The sequence below is a fragment of the Cygnus olor genome, chromosome 4, assembly GCF_009769625.2.
Source record: "Cygnus olor isolate bCygOlo1 chromosome 4, bCygOlo1.pri.v2, whole genome shotgun sequence".
Classification (NCBI taxonomy): domain Eukaryota; kingdom Metazoa; phylum Chordata; class Aves; order Anseriformes; family Anatidae; genus Cygnus; species Cygnus olor.
In genome coordinates this window covers 19,272,618-19,295,982 of record NC_049172.1, presented here as the reverse complement: position 1 = coordinate 19,295,982, position 23,365 = coordinate 19,272,618, and the positions used below count along the sequence as shown (strand labels likewise).

The 23,365-nt window shown below is 36.5% G+C and overlaps 1 long non-coding RNA gene across 1 annotated transcript in view; it reads left to right on the top strand.

Annotated features, from left to right (window-relative positions):
- The window catches only part of LOC121070093, a 54,002-nt gene that overhangs the window by 7,698 nt on the left and 22,939 nt on the right, over window positions 1-23,365 (top strand). Inside the window, exon 2 of the long non-coding RNA XR_005819884.1 lies at window positions 7,208-7,316. This is a non-coding gene — a long non-coding RNA (uncharacterized LOC121070093). The remainder of the gene's footprint in view (window positions 1-7,207; window positions 7,317-23,365) is intronic.

Genomic DNA, 23,365 nt, shown 5'->3' with positions numbered 1-23,365 from the left:
TACCAATGGATTTCTACAGCTATGGATTTTTCTAACAGATTTCACTAAGTAAAGTGAAATAATAGGAGCCAGTCGGAGGACTGAAACATTTGATGTAGTGGATCAGTCATCCAACTGCCTGCGTTTTGGTAACATTTGGGCAGGCTCTATCCTGCTCACAAGGACTGAACACCCACTCGCTGTTTTAACACGTTGTGCACCCTCCCGGGGAGAAGATTTTGGTTCAGCTTTATCAACTCCTGCACTCCTATACTGCTCCACGACACACAGCTAAATGCTGTATGTGGGGAGAATTAAGGAGCTTCATTTCAAAAGCACAAGCCTGATCCAATTTAAAATGCTAATGCTGTTCCTTATGGAAGTGCCAAGATAGTGAAGCAATTGCATGTTATTGAATGACCATGACGTTGTCCAGCTGCTGTCCTCTATCAAATCATCCTTTAGCTCAATATTAGCTTTGAATTCCCTGTTAATATGCATTGTTTGTACTGATGTAATATCATAAAGTCTCAAACAAACAAACAAACAAAAAACTTACCATTTTCTGTCTGCCCAGCAGAAAAGATGATCACTGCTCTGAACTGTTAAAAAAAATACCTATGAGGTGGGTTGCAGCCTTTCTTGTTTAGTTTGCTTTAAGTTTCTTATTTTAGTTTGCTTTCCTTTTATGAAGCAAGTCTTTGGCTTTTGTTTTGTTTTGTTTTCAAAGAGCAGAAATTTCTTATTTTTCCATTGCTACTTAAAAACAAATCTTTGGCTTGCAATATCACTTTCAAAAAGATGATTTCTTCAATTTCTTAAACTTTTGAGCTCACAAAATTTAGGACATTTGTTGGGTATACCAGTTAAGATGTTTTTTTAATAAAACAAACAAAAAAGGGATAGCAGGTTAGGCACAGGAGAAGAGAAACACCTCATCTGATCTTTTTCAGTTTCATCATTCTTGAAAGAAAACTGCGGAAAGAAAATTGCAGACTGTAGTGTGTCCTTTTTCTTTAAGTTATGAATTCACAGATGCTTAGGCTTCACTTAGTCCCACTCATAGTGAATAGTCAGCCCCACACCCACACTGGGATTCAGTGATACCTGAAGAGCAACTTTAAATCTTATTTAGTGCACTCATCTTGTGTACATGACTTCTGTCCTCCCTTCCCAACGTGATTCCAGACCAGAGTTTCAGTTTCTTGGCAGATCTGCATTTCACTTTGTTTGGGGAAGAAATATAGCTTCAGGGTCTCTCATGGCTGTGTTAAATGACAGTCACTGGCTGAACCTCCCAGGTTTGTCAGCTTAAGTTGCCTCATCACAATTATTTTGTTTTGATGCAGTTTTGTCTGTGTGTGTCTGTATAAACTAATTACAAGGCAGAGCTAATTATAACGCTGAGCTTTAGAAGAGATGTCAACATTTGTCTGAGTTACTTTTTTCCTTAGGATTGATCTCAGAATTACCACTTTCAGAAGGAGAGCACCAGAAGACAGCTTCTCCTTAGCTCCCCTCTGCTGCACCATACTACATTTCAACTAATTTCCAACTGTGGGTGCTTTTTCACAGTGACTGCATGAGATTTATGATTCATCTTTTGCAGTTTATTTCAATATCAACTGTATTTAAGTAATTCTTGTTCTGTTTTCACTGTCTCCTGCTTTTTTGTTCCTCTCTCTCCTTTAAAATTATGTGAAACCCCCTCCTGCCTTTGAACTCCTCGTTTGGTTCTCTGCATTTGGCTACCAGCATTTTAATATAGCACAGTGATAAAAGAGGTGTCATGCTCTCATTTTGTGTTCCTGGGGCTAAGCCACCTGCTTGGATTGCTGTCTCATGAGGAGCTCCACAGTATAATCACCTTTGTTTGCATTATCTGTGACTTTGCCAACAATTCATACCTAAGGCTTTTAGTGTGTCTGTAGCAAAATGATACCTGAATATCTAGGGATGAAAAGGCAAACTTGTAAACTGCGAAAATATTGCTTAGTAATAGATAGATACAGCCAAAATTTTGAAAAATGCAATACAGGGAAACTTTTCCTCTGCCATGCATAGCTGAAGCTTTACACATTTTTATCAAGTCAAAGATAGGAAAATACTTTCCGTTCAGGAAAGGAAAGGAAAGGAAAGGAAAGGAAAGGAAAGGAAAGGAAAGGAAAGGAAAGGAAAGGAAAGGAAAGGAAAGGAAAGGAAAGGAAAGGAAAGGAAAGGAAAGGAAAGGAAAGGAAAGGAAAGGAAAGGAAAGGTGTGGAAAGGAAAGGGGAAAGGAAAAAGTTTCCTTTCAATAATTTCAAAACACTCTTTTGAATTATCTGTGTTTCTATAATTAAGTTCCATGTAAAAGAAATCAAAGCCAGTATTTATTACTTCACCAATGTTTACAGGAACTATCCTGACCATTTCAAAATTTAATAAAAACATTCCTTACTGACAGTTACATTCCTCAAAGTCAGCCATTCTTTGCAAAAAGTTTCTCTTTTGGTTCATTTGCTTTATTTTTTTTTTCAGCAGAAATGATTTTGCAAAGCAGTCCTGACCAGCTCTGTAGTGGAATTACTTTAATTTGCTTTTAATGTTATATTTCCCACTAAAGTTTATAACACTTCTAAAATTGTATGACTTGACATAGTCTTACATTTTTTACTGTATTTGCAAATAGTGCAACACACAGAAATGTGAAGATATTTTTTACAATGTAGCGTTTCTAAAGTATATGGTATTTACTATCCAAATCCTTTAGAAATATTTGTGCAAACAGTAAAGTCAATGATCCAAAAGCTCATTGAAATCAATGGGATACTTTCCATTAAATTCAATGGGCGTCAGTCCAAGCTGTTTGTAATTATAGGCTGACATTTTGAAAGCTGCCTAAGGGAGTTGGAAGCCTAATACTCATTAAAATTAACTGGGCATCTAGCTTTACTAGGGTGCTTTGGACCTCACTATTACAGTTTATATAAATGAGTGACCTGTTTATGAGGCTTAGTTAGTTACATTAGAGCTCCACAAAATCTATAAGCACGTGTCTTATCTTCTATATCAAAGAAATGTGCTTGCTTCTAAAGAATAGATTGTATTACTTGATAATGGCCATTTTACTACAGAAAAGTATTATCCCATTTAAAGACAGAGAGATGTATATATAAAAATACCATTGAAATGACCAAAAGTGACTTACACAATGGATTGCTTGCCAGCTGAATGGTTTTACTTTTTTTTCTTTTATTTTTTTCCAAATTGGAAATGTTCTTAAATATTTGGAATGTATTTGTACTGAGAGTTAGAATCTTTGGAAGCTAAAAATGTAGAAATTTAATACACTTAGGAAGCAAAAAAAAACCACAACACAATATTTTCATTTGTAGGAGTTCTGACTTATGGGATGTACCAGAACAAATGCAAACAATAACAAAGAGTAAAGAGCACCTAATTAAACTTAATTGGACTGAAGTATAACTGGTAATGTCTTCACTTAGTTATTTTATGACATTATTTGTCACAGAACATATACATCTGCTATCGGACAGTTAATTGGCTATATGTGCAATTTTGTCACTGTTAGTGGGGGTGACAGACAAAATGGACCCATTCATGTCAATCCAAAATCAAAATCTTTGTAGGTTCAGTTCAGATAATTGTTCAAATCTTCAGATTTCTTTCCAAAATTTATCTGGAAATACAGTCTTCTTTATTTGACACCCATTTGTTATTTAACATTCTCAGACATGCCATCAGCAAATTTCACCAATATTTTCTCACTTTTAAGGCAAAATCTGAACTGAAAATATACCAACTCATGACTGACTTTCATATGTTGCACTGCAGCTGTTCTGCGTCATGCTGTTGTCAGTGACCCTCCAGCTTCTCTATCCACTTCTCAGTTCCTTCCCTAATCATCGTCTTCTCTAGTTTGACTAATAATTTCCTATTAAATATCAAATGTTTTCCTGGCTTCCAAGTAGATTACATCTACATTATACCTATTTCCCTTGTCTAGAAAAGCAATTATCTCCTCAGTGAAGGATATCAGGTTAGCCTGGCACAATCTGTCTTTGTCAAATTTAAGTTTCATTATATCACATTTTCTTTTTACCTCTGTACCTTCATTCTTTTGTGTTGTGAAACATAGCTCTGACCACAGTCATAGTTGTATGGATCAATTTTTAATTTTTTTTTTCCTTTTAATAAACGTAATATTTAATAGTTTTCTCTTTTTTTCTTCTTGAAACTTGGTGTATTTATTTCTTCTGCTACTGTGCCAAGACTGTTGGGATTCTGAACTGGTCATAATCTCTGTCAATTTTCATACTTGAAGTACTTTAATGTTTTTTCTTTGTATCAGTTGATAGTTTGTATCCCATATTTTCCCTTTAACGTCACAGAAAATTGAAGTTCAGCATAAGGCCACAGGTGGACATTTCTTAGTATTTATCCCCATTCTCACCACATAGTGTTTTCACTTCAATCCCTCCCCCCCATTTTTTTTTTTTTTTTTTGTAAGGTCTATCTAATTTTGACTTTGGACAGACCTTCCCAACCCCAAAACTACTGTGCTTGAAATCAGTTTTCTGATCAGCTCCATTTTCTGTTCCTTTACGCTTTCTATTCCTTTTGGTTATTCCTGGTCTTTATTTATTTAGTTATGCAGTTTGTTATTCCAAGTATTTATTTATTTATTTATGCATTCATTCATCTTTATTTTAATCTGTTCCATGTTGTTTCTGCACTTTTTCCTTTTAAAAATATCCAGGTTCTTTCTATAATCAACTGTGAATGAGGAACTGATTTTCTCTTTGTTAACTTGACTAAATATGAAATTATTTTACTCAAGACTTTACTTTGGAATCAGAAGCTTAAAGACTAGTTTTTGTTTTTCTTTCTATTTAATCTAAAGCAAATTATCACATAGTAATACATTACAAGGTCATTTTCTACAGCTAGCTTTTATGCAACATGCTTGCTACTTACCAAAGTCAAATAAACATAGCCTGCAATAATAAGGTTATTCTATCTCGCATGCGATTCTATCTGGCAAATAAACCTGCTGTTTACTGAGTCTAAGGCTACCTTAACTTCTTTTGTAGCATTTGTTCTCCAGTATGTATGTGAGAAGTTAAAGACTCTCTTAGCAACAGAGTTTCTGGTAGTATTTCCAGATGTCTTTCTATACGCAAATATGTGTTTGTAATTCTGTAGTGGACCCCATTCAGTTTCCCCCTTTCCCTTCCAATACATGTAAAAATTGTTTCCATCCTTTCTAAAAAATCAAAATGATAACATCTAAGTTATTCTTGCTCACTTTAAAATTGCCACATTCTAAATGTGCAACATTACTCTCACACCCTTACTCTTCATTTTGATTTGAAAAAATGCCTACTATTGAGAAATATGTACCTCTCATTTTTTCTTGTTCTCTGTACTCCCATTGTCCATTTGCTATCCAACTTCACACTGTATCAATATTTTAAGTATCTCAACGTTGTTTGCATTTTTTAAGATGGAACTTAAATATTTTACTTGTTTGTAGCAATATCCAATAATATAACCGCAAAAGATTTAATTTTAACTTTTAACTATTTGACAACTACTTTAATTTCTAAGGGTAACAATTAATTATTTGACAACTATTTTCATTACTGTATTTGAAATGTGAAAAATATTTTTCTTTTCTTATATTTTCTCTAGTCTATAGTGTTCCTTTACCCATCGTCTGAATTCTTATTTACCTTATTTCTTTATGTTTCTTGTAGCTTTATTAAAACTCTACTTCACTCTATTAAAACATATGATCAATGTTAAAATAAGTTACTCCAAGATTCTCAGTGCTTTTTAGTCTCATGATCCAGTTATCGCTAGTGTTGGCCATAGCTTAAGAAAGATAATACCAACAGAAAAAAACAATCCATCCAGAAAATATTTTCCAAATGACAACCCTGTCCAAACTTTCATTCTAGCACCAGCTTCCAGAGTAATCCATTGATCTTTGCTGCTTTACCTTTTCCTTTTTTTTATTTTTATTTATTTTTTGTTAATTCCTGCAGAACATTACTAAAGATTATATAGTTTAGCATTTTCCCTGTCCTGCAATAGTCATCTTCTGTCTCTTCCAGATGAACTGTAGCAGTGTTGTGGATGTGGCCTTAAAGTTTTTTAAATTTATAAAGGCTCATCCAGTGTATTTCTTCAGAAGTGCAGCTTGCTGAGCTATCCCTTTGCACTGCCCTCCCACACATGCAGTCCTTTGCTTTGGTTTGCAGATGGGACACAGAATATAAATGATTTTCAGCATCAAGTTAAATCTCCTTATTCTGCAGTGCTCAGACTTATATGGGAAAGAAACCTGTCCACATGGGCTGTACAGCCTGTGCATTCTACTCAGAGAGCAAAAAGGAAAATGGAGATGAGGTCTTCATGCACACCACCACATGTACAGTACTTTTACAATACACTGTGAACTTCTAGGTGAAGATATGGACAAGAGGAGAAATATAGCTGCTTCAAATTGAGCCAATTCTCTGTAGATTACAAAACCTTTTTTTGCACTGGGTACAGATGTCCTAAGATCTGTGTTAGACTGTGCACAAACTGAAGAATGCAAAATCATCTCTAGCTCCACACTTTCTGCTCTTTGATCATGTCTTCTCTGGAGCAAATAAATGCAAATGAACACTCAGTCAGGTTTAAAAATTCAGAATAAAAGACATTGGACATTTCCCCTTCTAGGAACAAGATAGAGGAAGAAAAACAGATATACCTTAGCCACTGTATTTGATGCTCTTTGTGATAATCATACTATAAAATACCTACAAAGACTAAAATTGATTTCTGAGTTCTCCACAGTTATGTTACTCCAGCTACATGCCTGGGCCCCAGCATAGACAGGAAAAGGACTGATGGACTGAGAGATTCATTAAAGACTGGTGTTTCAATTGTCCTTGTTTAAGATAAACAGGACACATATTTTTTTACAGAAGCTGGCATTACATAGCATCTGCTATACTCAAATATCTTCTCCTGTTACCTCTTCTGCCACTGAGGGAGTTCAAGAGTACTTCTGCAAAGCAGGCCACTGTCTCAAGTCAGGCAACCAGAAACTGAGAAAAACATAGTTTATGGCTACCTGTGAAAGGTTAACAGAGGCTTACCTTATTCTCCAAGGTGGCATTGTCTGAGTTAATCATTAAAACACTCTTTTTTTTTTTTTTTTTTTTTCCTACAGTCTTTGCTTCAGTCACATTACATTTACCAATTTCTGCAGCAAGTGGAGGATCCAGGCCACAGTAATCTTTATTACACAATCTTTCAGATCCAGAAGCATCCCATCTCAGGTACACTTCCTGAAGGAAAAATTGCATGCTATTATGTAACTTTTTTTTTTTTCCCATACTATGTGCACATAAGGATTGCACAATTAAGGTTGCTCAACCAATTTCTAATGAAGTATTACCAAATACGGATTTATAACACGACTAACTGTAACATGCCACTAAAAAAGTCTCCCACACATTTATTAATAATACTAATACACAGACCACTGATACTTGAGCTAATATAGTAATGGAGTGGTTCAAGACTTCTGGGATCCTTTCCAAGTTCAGGGAGACAGTATGTTTTTATTGCCACAGGTTCTTCTGCCAGTTCCTCAAACACTTTATTTGTTGATCTTACTCTCTTCCAAAGTCTTGGGTTCTCATCTAAGCCCCATTCTCTCTATCTATGATATCTATCAATTACAATCTTTATTCCTTATGTACCTCTGACAAATTCCCCAATACAAATCCCAACTTTTCCCCTTTGCCTACATTGCAGAATCCCAGTTTCCCACTGCCTGAGCCCTTTGAATCCCTTTCCCACTGCACCCACTCCCCACAGATCTGTCCTTTGTCCCTGAGCGACTCTAATAGGTGTTCATGCTGCTGTGCTCAACAGACTCTGCCTGCTTTCTTATCTTGTGACTTTGGTTTAAAATATTACAGGTCTGCATATACAACAATGTTACTTAGTCCGAAGCGGAACCCCTCCACTCCTTTTCTGATTAATATTCTGTGCTTAAGATATACAAAATCTCTGCAGAGCATGATATTTTTTTTTCCAGAACCTTTAATTTACAGTGGCATCAAAAGCCAAATTTTAATTTTCATCCCACATTGTTATCCCCAGCTGCCAAATATCAGTCTGCAGCTTCAAATTATATTAACTATTTAAATTGCTTCCCTTATCATCTTCCTCCCTTCCCTCTCCCTTTTGATTTATTATCATGAGCAAAACAATGTCTTGATTCTTTGTCAGAAATGACAGGAAAGTTTTGAAAAAACAACAACAACAACAAAAACCTACCATATTTTAGTCACCTTTAAGCAGCAACTAAGGCACATTTGAGCCAAAGTATCTACCAATTGGCAAATTGAAAAGTACTAAAATCAGCATTTTATAATGGAGTGTCAGGTCATGTTAATAAGCATATCTACTCACTCCTTTTTTGGCTTCATCATTTTATTCAGCATTAGCCAAGTAGCAGAGTCCCTGGCTCCCTGGCTGAAGCAGTCAGCTCTACAGAGGCTTTAGCTTTCACAGGTGATACGCTGCTGGCCTAGCTATGGCTGCTGCGTTTTGCAGTTTCGACAGCTGCTCAAGTTACTCATGAGAATCCTGCAGAGGCTTGCACACAATGCATTTCAGGCTGCTCTGTGCTGGGGTAGCATAAAACCAAGCCCTAGCCAACAGGCCTACAATCAGAACCTTGCAAAAATATATATATATATTTTAATTAGACCTTTATCTTGATCATAAAATATAATTTAATATAATTAATAATTTAATTGATTATAATTAATTAATTATAATTAATAATTTAAATTAATAACTTGTATAATCTTAGATTTACATAATATGATCACATACCTCTGTTATTCAGTTTTCATCCTTGTATTTAAAAGTTCAGTCCTTCAATTTATAGAATTTATTTTGAAAGATGGAGAGAGTCTTTATTTGTCTTTAGGAAAAATTTATAAGTTAGCAGATTACTAATAATGCAAAAATAATATCATTTAAAACATCCATGGTATTTTTCTCTGTTTAATCAAGTTTAGGAGAATCTTTTGGAAAAATGATTGTTGGTTAACTTAGCAAATTGGCTACACTAGTTGGTAGATATTTTCAAATGCTGTGATCAAATAGGTGAGCTGTGTGAAAAAATACTACTGAAACTAAGAATGCAACTGGAGTTGAAAAATGATAAAACCAGGGTTTGGTACTGCAAGAAGAATTTTAAATATAGGTGAGCTACAAATAAAACAAACACCCCCAGTAGTAGGAAAAAAATAAATAAACATGAACATATAGGTATGATTGTCTTCCTATAAGCGAGTGCAGTGTTTAATACATGGTACATAAAACTTATTGCTAGAGGGTGTAAAAATAAGATTAAGGAGTGTGAAGAAATTGTAGTCCTTCTAGTCCGTGCATCCCAGAATACTGCTGATAGCAAGTAGAATAATGTGGATATGGAAGACACAGGAATTTCCCCCCCAGAAAAATCAATTAATTCCCTGCAGTATTCCTCTATCTCGTTTGCATTTAATCTGTTTGGAACATCTTCCGATCTTCCATTTAACTCTTGGAAGAATACAGCAAAAATAGCAGCCTTCCAGGACCTTTAGGAGTGGGAATCTGGATGGAAAAGGGAATGAATAATTTATTCCCATATGTGACATTTTATCGCATTCAAAATTATTACAGCTGAAAGCATTAAAAAGATACTGTGAATTTATACTGCTTTTTTCAAATTGGTGTAATAGATGCAGTTAAAGCTTTGGTAGCCACATATTTTACAAAAGAGATTATAAATGGATTAAAATTGTATATTGGAGTGTGGTGGTTTCACCCTGGTGGGCAGATAAACTCCACCACACCACTTTCTTACTCCCTCTCCTGAAAGGAAGAGGGGGAGAAAATATGATGAAAAAGGGCTCATGGGTTGAGATAAGGACAGGGAGATCTCAAAACAGAGTCACCAAAGGGAGATTAATGTAATTTATTACCTATTACTAACCAGCTAGAGCAGCAAGAAACTAAAAACAAACTAAAAACACCTCCCCCCCCCCCCCCCCCCCCCCCCCCACCTCCTTCTATGTCCTCCATGTGAGCAGCACGGGGGAACAGGGAATAGGGGCTGTGGTCAGTCCCTAAAGGTTCATTTCCACTGCTCCTTCACGGTCACCTTCTGTCCCTGCTCCACGTGGGGTCCCTCCCACGGGATGCTGTCCTTCCCAAACTGAGCCTGCGGGGGCTTCCCACAGGCAGCTGCTCTTCAGGAACTGCTCCAACATGGCTCTGTAACATGGAGTCTATCCCCCAGGAGCAAACTGCTCCAGCACGGGTCCCCCATGGGCGGCAGCTCCCCCCAGACCCCCTGCTACAGTGTGGGCTCCTCTCCACGGGCTGCAGCTCCAGCCTGGGGCCTGCTCCTGCGGGGGCTCTCCATGGGCCACAGCCTCCTCCAGGCCACATCCACTTGCTCCACCGAGGGCTCCTCCATGGGCTTCAGCGTGGAGATCTGCTCCATGTGGGACCCATGGGCGCTTGGAAACAGCCTGCTCCACCAGGGGCCTCTCCACAGGCCGCAGGGGAACTTCTGCTCCGTGCCTGGAGCACCTCCTGCCCTCCTTCACTCTTCTAAGTTTACTCTGAGCATGAAAATTCACGTCTTAGTTTGCAGCCCTTACTTATGCAAAGATCCCATTAAAGTCAGTGGGAGTTTTGAACATGCAAGGAATAACTTCAATTTTTAACTTAAGCTTTCTGATTAGACTTTCCAAACCTCCCTTTCCACAATTAACAGATCTAACGAACAAAATTTCTTTATTCCTCTTAATTTTCTTGTGGTGGGGGATTGTTACCCCTTATACCATATACATGGCCAGTCTTCCTTTCTCTGATCCCATCTACCAGCTGCATGTTTTAACCAACACAGAACAGACAAAGCAGTGCAGAGTTCTAAGTTGCCAGGCTTCTCCTGTTGCAGTATGCCACTTTGTCCATTTTGTTTGGCGAATATAATGGACTTTTCATCTCTTCTCCTTTAAACATGAAATGTGTTCACATAGATAATATTTTCTTCACATCCTGGTTTCAGCAGAAAAGCAAAACACAGTAAACAAACTATTCCCTCTTCTTTTCCTTAAATACTAAATTAGTGATGCAAGCAAGCAGTACTAAAGCATACTATATTAAATTAGACCAGAATAAAATGAAAATACGTTATCTTCTCTTTCTTTAAACAATGAGTCAAAGAGCTTTTCAGAAGGTAGTAGTACAGACAGTGCAAGGAAACTGCATTTACCAGCAGCTTATGAAGAGCTTTAGTTAATTTCTGAAATAAAATGATGAACTAAAGTCAGGTTACTTTCATTTAAAAACAAAAACAAACAAAAAACCACTAGGAAGTGAAAGAACTGATGCATTATTCACCTCCCTTTTGATAATCACAGCCATGGGAGAGAATGTCCCTCAAGAAATATTTGGTCTGAAGGCTAAAGTTGACTCCTCTCCATTGAGGTCTTTATAGATAATATAGCTGGTACAACGATATAGTAATGATTACCTCTTGCAACACAGTGTCCCTCACATCTCCACCCAAAAGAAGTCTTTCTGCATGATGAATGCTTGCTGCCTAGCAGAGAAGCCGTAGCTGCCTGTGCTGGGTAACAGCAAGGAGCAGGATGCTTCTGTCAAACACTGACTCATCACTTTCCAACTTTTCTGTACAGCAGCTGCTCCATTTGCTCAGGGCAAAACCTTCCTTCCATCTGGAGATGGTGGAAAAGGGAGATTTTGGAAAGGAAAATAAAAAGAGGAAAGGGGGTGTTCCACCATGGCTGGGCATGGCGCGTACTCTATTACAAGCAAATGGAATAATTTTATGTGAAGTGGGGTTGCTTGATGTGGAACTGATAGTTCACAGACCACTTAGAAGAGCCTGTAAATGTGTGCATTTACAGTGGAGAAGAGTTGAAAATGAAATGAGCTGCTAGTTTTGGCACAATGACAGAACATATGTATTTGCAAAGCAATCTCATCACCAACAAGTCCTTAAAAACAACTCTGCATTATGTTATTGAAGCAGCTAGATATGGTGTTTATCTGTCTATTTAACTGTGGTCTAAAATGAATAACTTGTTCCAGCAACATAATTCTCTTTCATGCAAGGCATGCTCTGTGTTTCACCCATCCTAAACAGTTTGAAAAGAACTGGGGAAAAAAATGAAAAGAAGCTCTTGAAGACCAGGGTTTTACAACTCATGGAACTTGGACCAGAGTATGCATCAGACAAACTAGAAAGTCACATAGAAACAGAGTAATGATGTTTTGCACTTAGAAGATTTGCTTATGTTTTTCTCTCTTGTCTAGATGTAAATATTTTATATTGGTTGTACTGGAAATGTACATGCATGACTGAATTTAAATATTACACAACCTTAATTATTATTTCAATACTTTGAATGAATTCCTCTGATAGGCAGTCTATTTGGATTTATCTGCATTGCATGTGCTTATGATGTGTTCTGGCCACTAGTAGATCTACTTTTAATTAATTAATAAGTGTTTTTAACTATAAGTGTTAATAAGTCACTTGTAAGTAGACCTTGCTTCCTTTTAGAACATTGTATATGGTCCTTGCTTTCTCAATTGTGTCTGAGAAGATGGTTGATTGGATCCTGTGCGTGACTGTATTTGGAGACAGGTTAGTTTGTCTTAAGTCCAGGCTGGTGTCAGATACTTAAACTAATTGTCAGCTTTGCTTATTAATAGTGTATTTTTAGAGGGAAAAAAAAAAAAAAAAAAGGTCCAAAATACTGAACAGGAATTTTTCTGTAACTGTATTCCATGCCAAAGGCATAGACTTGCATGATTTTTTTTTTGTCTCCTCCTTGTATATATAAATGATATTACAGAGATTATCAGGTTGTTGAAGTGGAATCTGTCTAGTTTCTAAATTTACCAGTCTCAGTATGCGACTATTTCTGACATTTTACTCTAGAGGGTTAAATTGTGAAGTATCTGCTAATCATATCAAGCAGTCTATAGGTGTGCAAAGAAAATACTTTCTGGACCTCTCCTTTACAGCAGGGACCACTTGGTGTAACATGAGTGTGTAAGGAGGATCCTTGCTGCTGCACAACAGAAAATAAAAATAGAAATTCTATACATGAGATGAAAATCAGGTATGAGCTCATTTGAACAGAAAGACCCAAGTCACTCATATTTGCTTTTGACCAGAATCAGCCAAAGTTTTTGCTAGTCCCCCTTTAAAAAGTTTTTTTTTTTTCCATAATAGTCAGTCTTAGCATTTTAAGTAGGTGGTTATGCTAGGTATGTAACCAGACACTAGAAACAAACCAAAATCCGGATTCTTGTAGTCCTGCATCTCTAAGCACATCGCAGATCTGGAAGCCATTCAGAGTATCATGTGAATAACAGATAGTATTTTCTTTTTAAATTTGTCAGCTTGTTCTAGGTTAGGGAAAGGTGATTTTTATTAAAAGACCGTTGATTACTTAAAATCTGAAGGGAAGAAAGAATGTCATGTAGAACATTAATAAAGTTTAGGGACAAATGGGACAAAAATAATTAAAAAAAATCATGTTTAATTGATCATTCATTTGTTATGCATGAAACATATTCAGAGACCATAATGAAATTATCACTATATCAGATGGACAGCACTAGCAGAATAATTAATGAAATTACACACAGATTAGGCAAAGTACTAATAGTTATAGCTCAATATTTTAGTTGCCTAGTAACCTGATTGATTTTCAAAGTAAGAAATAAGAAAACAAACCCTGCATTGTATGTTATGCAGTAGTGAAATGTGTACATGAAGTATTACCTTAGCTGCCTGGTATGTGCAGTTCAGCCAAATTCTTCATTAATTATCCTTGTAGTGAACAGGAAACTAACATCATTATTATAACAACTAGAGAGATTGTGGGATTTTTTCCACTAGCTCTTACAGTGATGAATACTGTCTACAGTGCTGTTTATAATGCTTAGACTGAATTCCTGATTTTAATGTAAAAATAGCATGTTAAATAGTTAAAAGTGCAATCATTGCAAAATTAAAAATAAATTAAATACAGCTAGTGTATTGCCAAATTATTAAATATTTATATTAAATCAGTATAAAAATGTTTCCACTTTAGATTCACTGTCACAGTATTCTGAAATGTTAGTGTAATTCTGATATGGGTTTGGAGAACTTCTAAGGAGCTTCTCTTAGAACTACATGTAACAATGCTATTTGCTAGGGTAAATGAAAAAAAGTTTTGAAATAAGAATTCATACAGTGAGTTTTCTGCTGACTCCCTCTCTAATCACCTTCCTTATCAAGGCTATGCAAATCTTAGTAATGAAATCAGAATCTGCTTGTGTTTGCTGGGACTTGCAATCCTTCTGACTTTGCCTTCGACTTATTATCAAGAATGAAAATTATATGAGCTTTTAGCTTGTCCAACACCTCACTCTTTTTCCTTTCCTCCAGAGCTCTTTCCCCCTCCTCCAAGCCCTTTATGAGAACCAAAAGGAAAACAAAAACAAAAACAAAAACAAAAACAACAACAACAACAAAAAAACATAGATCAGTCCAGCAGCCGCCCCATGTTTTTGTGCAGGGGCTTTTGCGAGGTATTTAAGTCCCTTCCGTTGGGTGTTTGTCTGTGCTTATTAAAGGCCAGGCCACCAACATTCCTGCCATTCCTCACAGGGCCCCAAACTGTGCTGAGGATGCAACAAGTCTCGGCAGTACCTGCAGCTCAGCCTGCACTGTTCTGGTTGCAATCCAATCCAGTTTACAGATACCTGCTTTCTGCTCTCAGATTCTTTTGCTTATACAGGGAGAATTTAATCTGAGTTATTCACCCCTTCCTATAAAAACAGAGTATCTATCAACTTCAAGTATCTAGAAGATAAAAACGCCAGTTAGAAAAAGACCAGTTGTTTTGCTGTCAGTTGTGTTTGTGCACAGTAATTATGTGAGCATAACTTACGCTTCTAATCAATTTTTTATAATTCTAAATTCAGATAAGTGCATTATTGTTAAAGTTCTTCAGTGCAGTGCATGTTGCTATAACTGCTTGTAGGACTAGTTAAATCCATATTTAAATGATTTATTGGTTTTAAAAATGGATGACAGATGTGGAAATGAGAGATATGTTTATCATGTTGAATTCTTGTGTTGGAACAAAGTTAGCTTTCATCAGCTACTTTGTACTGTTTTATTATGCCATTGATCTGAAATCTGATTTTTGTATCTTGACATAAAATGAGGCTTGAAATATGTTTTCAATATTGCCTATCTAGAAATTCCATCATATTGGCCTTATTTTGATTGTGGTAAGACCATCCTGAGTTGCAATTACAATAAAACCATAGAATGTCTTCTCATTTTATTTCTATTCCTTTCAGCAATTCAAAGCAATGAAGAATGGTCACTTCATCAGTATGTACTCTATATTCTGAACTGTAAAAAATGTTTTCCATGAGTCTGAGATTAAAGTTTATTTTACAGTGTTTTATTTGGAACACTAGATTAAAAACAAAACAAAACAAAACAACACACACAACAACAAACAAAACAGCAAGGAACTTAAGCTATTTCATGTTCACACTGAATAGGCAAAATTATCTTTTAGGTTGAAGACCGTGTTCTTTATTTTTCATGGTAGTCTAAGACAAAAGACTGATTAGTTTCCAGAAGATGTAGAACACGTATTTAGAAAATATATTCAGAACATTTAGAGCATGTGTGCAATAACACAAGCAAATGAGAAAATCCAAGGTAATTTACTTACAGAACTTCAGAGAAACTTATCTGGGTAGGCTCAATGTTAGCTAACTTTCAATCAGACTGTCAGTTCCTATTTGCTATATCTTGGCTCAGCTACTTGAACACAACTTCGTGTAGACATGTTGCATGAGATGTTTCTTTCCTTTTCTTCTTCCTCTCCTCTTCCTGAGGAGGGGGAGTGAAAGAGCAGTTGTGGTGGAGTTCAGCTGCCTAGCAAGGTAAAACCACTACACATCCTAATCTCCACATTGGAAAGATACAGATTTGAAGGGTGGACCATCCAGTGGATAAGGAATTGGCTCAATGGCTGCGTCCAGAGAGTAGTGGTCAATGGTTCTATGTCCAGGTGGAGGTCAGTGATGAGCGGTGTCCCTCAGGGGTCTGTTTTGGTGCCGGAGATTTTCAATATCTTAATTCATGACATAGACAATGGGATTGAATGCATCCTCAGCAAGTTTGCTGATGATACCAACATGAGTGGTGGCTGGTACCAAAGAAGGAAGAGATGTCACTCAAAGGGACCTGGACAGTCTGAAGACATGGGCCCATGTGAGCCACATGGGGTTCAATAAGTCCAAGTGCAAGGTGCTGCACCTGGGCTGGGGCAATCCCAGGCAGGAGTACGGACTGGGAGAAGAGCTCATTGAGAGCAGCCTTGTGGAGAAAGACTTGGAGTTTCTGGTGGATGAAAGGCTCGACATGAACCAGCAATGTGTACTCTCAGCCCAGAAGGCCAACTGCATCCTGGGCTACATCAAAAGAGGTGTGACCAGCAGGTCAAGGGAGGTGATTGTCCCCCTCTACTATGCCCTTGTGAGGCCCCACCTGGAGTACTGCATCCAAGTTTGGGGACCCCAGCACAAGAAAGATGTGAACCTGTTAGAGTCTTATAAAAAAAGATGGAGAAAGACTCTTTACTCATATAGATAATGATAGGACAAGGGAGAATGGTCTTAAACTAAAAGAGGGTAGATTTAGACTAGACATTAGGAGGAGATTCTTCACTATAAGGGTAGTGAGGAACTGGAACAGGTTGCCAGGAGAAGTTGTGGCTGCCCCATCCCTGGAGTTGTTCAAGACCAGGCTGGATGGGGCCTTGCCCAACCTGATCTAGTGGGTGGCATCCCTGCCTATGGCAGGGGGGTTGGTGTCAGATGATCTTTAAGGTACCTTCCAACTCAAGCCATTCTATGTTTCTATGATCTCACAGCCTTATAACTCATTTTCATAAATTCTTCCCTGGTAAACTTAACTGCTCTGATACTGTCAAAGAAGAGAATTCATCTTCCCTGCACAAGGAATTCCAGATCCACTTGCATGGCATCCCTAACCATTTTGAGTTACTTATCTATATCTTGATGAATTTTCCTTTTTCTCTGCCACTGTATACTCTTAGAAGTTAAAGTCTTATGTGGCATTTGGTATTTTCTAACTAAAGAAGGCCTCAAGGTTCTCAACAGTAACCAAAGTTGTATTCTACTATTCCAAAAGTCAAGATAAAACAATGTGTCCATAGGACAGTAAAAAATAATTTTGTTAGAGTAAGTGGTCTGAGATGGAGAATGGGAGATTGACTCTAAGCAGACTCAGAGGAGTCAGTGTGGAGGTAGCAAGGGACTGGAAGAAGTCAGTGGAGATTGATGGGAGAAGAAAGTGCTGGGTTTTTGAAGACTGAAACAGGGGGCTGGGAGAAATCAGTATTTTGAGAGAATAAAGGAAGAAGAAAAGAAAAGAAAAGAAAAGAAAAGAAAAGAAAAGAAAAGAAAAGAAAAGAAAAGAAAAGAAAAGAAAAGAAAAGAAAAGAAAAGAAAAGAAAAGAAAAGAAAAGAAAAGAAAAGAAAAGAAAAGAAAAGAAAAGAAAAGAAAAGAAAAAAGAAAAGAAAAGAAAAAAGAAAAAAAGAAAAGAAAAGAAAAGAAAAGAAAAGAAAAGAAAAGAAAAGAAAAAAGAAAAGAAAAGAAAAGAAAAGAAAAGAAAAGAAAAGAAAAGAAAAGAAAAGAAAAGAAAAAAGAAAGAAAAAGAGAAAAGAAGGAAAGGAAAGGAAAGGAAAGGAAAGGAAAGGAAAGGAAAGGAAAGGAAAGGAAAGGAAAGGAAAGGAAAGGAAAGGAAAGGAAAGGAGAGGAGAGGTAAGGAGCGGAAAGGGAAGGGAAGGGAAGGGAAAGGAAAGGAAGGGAAAGGGAAGGGAAGGAGAGGGAAGGGAAGGGAAGGGAAGGGAAGGGAAGGGAAGGGAAGGAAAGGGGAAGGTAAGGGAAGGGAAGGGAAGGGAAGGGAAGGGAAGGGAAGGGAAGGGAAGGGAAGGAGCGGAAAGGTAAGGAAAGGAAAGGAAAGGAAAGGAAAGGAAAGGAAAAGGCAAGAAGGAAAAAGGAAAGGAAAAAGGAAAAGGAAGGAAAGAAAGGAAAGGAAAAGGAAAGGAAAGTGAAAGGAAAAGAGAAGAAAAAAAGAAAAAAAGGAAAAGGAAAGGGAAAGGAAAGGAAAGGAAAGGAAAAAAGGAAAAAAAAAAAGGAAAGGAAAAAGGAAAGGAAAAGGAAAGGAAAGGAAAGGAAAAGTGAAGGAAGAAGGGAAAAGGAAAGGAAAGGAAAGGAAAAGGAAAGGAAAGGAAAAGGAAGGGAAAGGAAAGAAAGAAAAAGAAAGAGAAAAGAGAAAAGAAGAGAAAAAAGAAAAGAGAAAGAGAAAAGAAGAGAAGAGAAAAGAAAAGAAAAGAAAAGAAAAGAAAAGAAAAGAAAAGAAAAGAAAAGAAAAGAAAAGAAAAGAAAAGAAAAGATGTTTGAAATTTGGAATGCACAGAGTAACTGGAGACCTTTTTCTATCCTCTCCCCAGTAACCTTCTTATGTTCCCCTGCTACACCTGTCTGATCTCCAGGTGCAAGGTCCTTTTTTTCCGAATCCACATGCTTTTCCAACAATATGCAGAAAGCTACCCTTCTTTCTTTTATTCCTGAACCACTAATTTCTGTCTTACAGACAAAACAATCTGGGCCATTGCCAAGCTGCACTATCAGGTTGGGAATCAGACCCATCACTCCTGCTGTGGTTGGAGAAGATAAGGGGAATGGCAGTGACTGGTGATGCTAAGGAAAAGATGATCCCTAAAATAACCTTTGGCCACACATCTCTTCTAGCTCAACACTACTACTGTTTGGCTGTCTTCAAATTACCCACTCTCCATATCTTCCTGAATCACAAAAATAAGGAAGGGGTGGTGGTGGCACAGTGTTATATGTGTGTATGATGCCTTCTCAGTGGTATATTGTGCTAAGCAAACACCTATTTTTTCTAGGTTTTAAGGCAGAACAATTGCTGGGTGCTCAAGTTGCAGCTTGGTTCTTGACTATTTAGGAAAGTTGAAGAGCTTGTGCGAGAAATTAGAAATGCAGTCAAGGGCTCAAGCAATTACATCCTTCAGTGTTTCTCCTATCTCAGTGAACAACTTGAGATTCTTAAGGATGTATTCATTTTACATTGGAGGGAAAAGGTCAGTCTGGCTTCTGCCTGTTTTCTTGATTTAAATCACTAGATTTCCACACAGTAATTTAGTGTTCACAACAAAGGTTAAGAATTGAAGGAAAAATTATCATGAACTGCAGGATTCTGTAGGAACAACATCAAAAATCAGAGAAAACTAGAAGATACACATAATTTTCTAAATTATAATTTAATTTTAACCTAGAACATTATAATGGTACTAATAGATATAGATTGTTTGATGTTGTATTCCTGTACAAATATATTTATGTGCAATTTTGAATCAAGGCCTGCTTGCCCATGGTGTGCCCTACCTTCAAGAATGCAAGGTTACTTCCATGCAAACTAAGGACAGAGAAATAACTTTGGACAAGTCCAATATTATATTTCTCAGCATTTGGTTAAAGTTACAGAAGTAACTTTAATCAACTGCTGAGCAGCAGTTGATTCATGTCAGTAATTTCTACCAGGTTTAGATTCTTTTTGTCAGTGTTTTGTTTGCTTTGTCACTGGTAAAGAGCCAAATCATTCCTTCCCTTCTGTGATTCATAAACTCAAGCTAGCTTTTTCAATATCAAGGTAGGAAAATATACTCTGGACCAGCAAGATATTCTCTTCTTCTTTGGACTCTATTTTCGTACTGCATCAGAACAGTGTTGTAGGTGCTATCCTACTACAGGTGTTTGGCTTGAATCAGCCACAGAAAGTCTCCTGTGTGAAGCCAGTTGTTGTTCCCTGGCCTTACTGTATGAAGAAAATATGGCATCCCATACTCGAATAGTAAAACCTAGGAAATAGTTTTGTTTTCTTTTAATGCAGCAGGTAGGAAATTTGTCTCACCACTCCAGATGCTGTAGTACATTTCCCCCCAGTGCTTTCTTCCTACAAGAGGATAATTAATTTCCCTATTGGTTTAGTGGCTAGTTCATCTCTAAGGTAACTGGTGAATAGCCTGGGATTATTTATGTTTCAGGAGGGAAGAACAACAGCATGCAAAGTTTTCTTTCTTGGTATTCTTCATTGTTTGCATAACATGTATCTTCCTGGGTATACAGCTTGTTTTTCAATTCAATATCCCTGGAACACAACAAGGGTATTATTCATGTAGGAAAAGATTCACAAAATTTAAACTCATGTTGTGAGTTCATAAAACATTTCCTAAAATCTGTGACATTTGGAAAACATTGAACATTAAAGAGCTTTGGTCCCAAACCTTCTTGAAACTTTTATCCTTAGCTGATCCCTCCCAAATCATAGGGTATTAAGAGAGTTTTGTTGATGTTGTTGTGTTGATTTTTTTTGTTTGTTTAAAAGACGTCAGGATTTTAAATTATTTAAGTACATCTGATAATCAAAATAACAATATCTGGTTTTACAAAAATCTGTGAAAATTTGTTGATTCCACACAATGATTTTACTTGAAGCTGAATTCCAGAATTTGTCCACTGAATTATTTTATGAACCTGAAAGTGGAATCAGAATCTACTTCAGTCAAGTGCATAAAGGATTTTTGTTTTAAAAGGGCTTGTTTTTTGCTTTTAGCTTTGGAACAGGTTGTGCTTCTCTTAATCCTGATAACAGTAACCTTACTGAAATCCATGGATGATTTGCAAATAAAGGCTATGGATACATAACTAGGGAAGTAAAAGTATTTTTATTATTATTATTATTATTTTTATTTCCGGTATTGTAGAGTTGGGTAGTTAGTAGCACCAGTCCTAGTTAGAAGGGAAAGTAGTCAGGCTGATTTAAATTTTTGAATTTGTCTTGTAATTTATGGCTGCTGATGAGCTGTCTCTGCTACCCATCATTACATCATTACACTCAGATTTTCTGATTTTCTTTTTTTTTTTTTTTTTCGTTTTTGTTTTTTTCATTCAAAGGAGCTTGCACACTTTGTTCCCATTGAGAACAAGATGTATGCAAATCTGCAGGAGATTTGCATGGTATGCATGCCAGTTTCTTAATGAAAGGGAACTTGATGTTCTTCCCTTTCAGCATTTGTATTTTCCCTTGTGTATCAAAACTGTTTTGTGCCTAAGGGGTAAAAGTCACAGCTTCTGTACCATAAAATCAAACAGACAGAGAAAGAGAGAGAGTGAGAAAGAGAGTTTTAGTTTTGTCATGTTAGTTCTCTTGTGAAAGGGAAGCAGAAGTTGTGAATCAAAAGTTGTGTTCTCATGATTCTCTCTACTTACTGCTTGTTTAGCTCACATGATTGTTTTCCTGCAGATATTTACCATGTAAATATGCCCCAGGTAACATACCTGCATCTATAATTTCTTCAGACTTCTCTGTGCTCTTATTGAAGGTCATAAATCTGCTTCCTTAAAAAAAAAAAAAAAATCTAGTCAATAAAATTCCTTCTACTTGCTTCAGGACAGGATATATTGACAAAAGATTAGTGGTTTTGTTTTATAACAAGGGTTTAACGAGCATAATATTTGATTCCAGCTTTAAAGTACTAGTAACTTAAACTTATTTTATCTGGACACATATATAAATGATAGAAGTAGTAAAATTTGGACAGAGTGATGAAAGCGAGAGATGAGAGACTTGTTTCTTTGTACCGATGCAAGTTTTTATTTTTTTTGTATGTTTGTTTGTTTGCTTGCTTGTTGGTTTTTAATCAATCTGCTGCTCACATCAAGAAGTACAACTCTGGACTTGATAAGAGAATGTAGTCTGAAACCTCCTGCTTGAGTCCAAATGTCTTAAAAACTAATTTATTTATATTTTTTTTTTTCCACAATTAAAGGCACTTGAACTAGGAAAATAGTATTACAGATATTACCAGTCCCTTTCCTTACATCTCTTCACAATATTCTTTTGGTAAAAGTATATCTATTTTTTTACTGTTAAAAAATGCTATCGGAAGAGCTGAATGTATCTGCTAGAGAAATCCAGGTGTAGTAAATGTCTTGTGTAAAGAAAGCATTTACACAGAAAAACAATTTCTTTTATGAGATTCCAAATATTATTATAAATCATCTAGAAATGATTTCACATATAGAAAAATGAGACTGACAGTGCCTTTAATAGGGACTGGCCATTTTAAAATAGCATTTGCAAATGCAATAGTGGTAGACTATTTTGAAGTGCTACAGGTGACAAAAATAAAATAGATGCATTGCTACAGACATACATATTCAGAATAAGCCAGACTTTGATTCTTTGATTTCATTCCAGAAAGTGGTTTGTTGAATAACAGGGGAAATAGTGCCATTGTGTTAAACCAAGTTTTACTATATGAATGAGTAGAGAGCCTTAATAACTGCAGCTGCTGATCCATGGCTGAAACAGCAGACAACCTGCATGCAAGAGAAATTTGGACACATTAAATATTAATGATGATTTTAAGATGACTATACCTTTTCAAACAATGCTTATTCTACAACTGTGCTTTCAAAACCTTTCTATTTCCCACAGTTGTCTGCTTCTAAATTAAAATAAATCTGCTTTATTTAAAATGCATGAAACCCGAGAATAACAGTCTGTGGATTTACTCCAGATGCATAGTAACCACTAGAATAAGCAGTTCAGAATATGGTTTTACATAATACACTTATCTGTTTCATTTGGCTGTCCCCATAAACTCAATACACTCCAAGCATAAACAGGTTGTTAAGTACATTTAAGGATTTTAGAATGAACACCAGAGCTGCCGTTATCATTAAAATGAAGTGCTGATATTGGAGTCAGGCCACACGGAAGTGTTTACCCAGCACTTAACTAGAATTTCAATTTTTTCTTTCTCTTTGGCACAGGGGTATGGATGGCTCTGATATATCAGCTGTAATGTGAAGATTAAAAGCTAAATGCACATAATACAATCTAAATATGTAACAGTCTATTTCTACATCACAAGATGATATTATAATGTTAAAATATTGTGATATAAATTATCAGTTTTTATGGCTTATTTTAGTTATAGATAGATGCTCAATGTTAGTTCTTAGCAGAGCATCACATAAATACCTACAACCTGTCAGCAATATTCTGATTTCTGCATGCAAAGCATCATGCATTTTCTTTGAATATGCCAGATCACAATACTGAGATAATCTCTG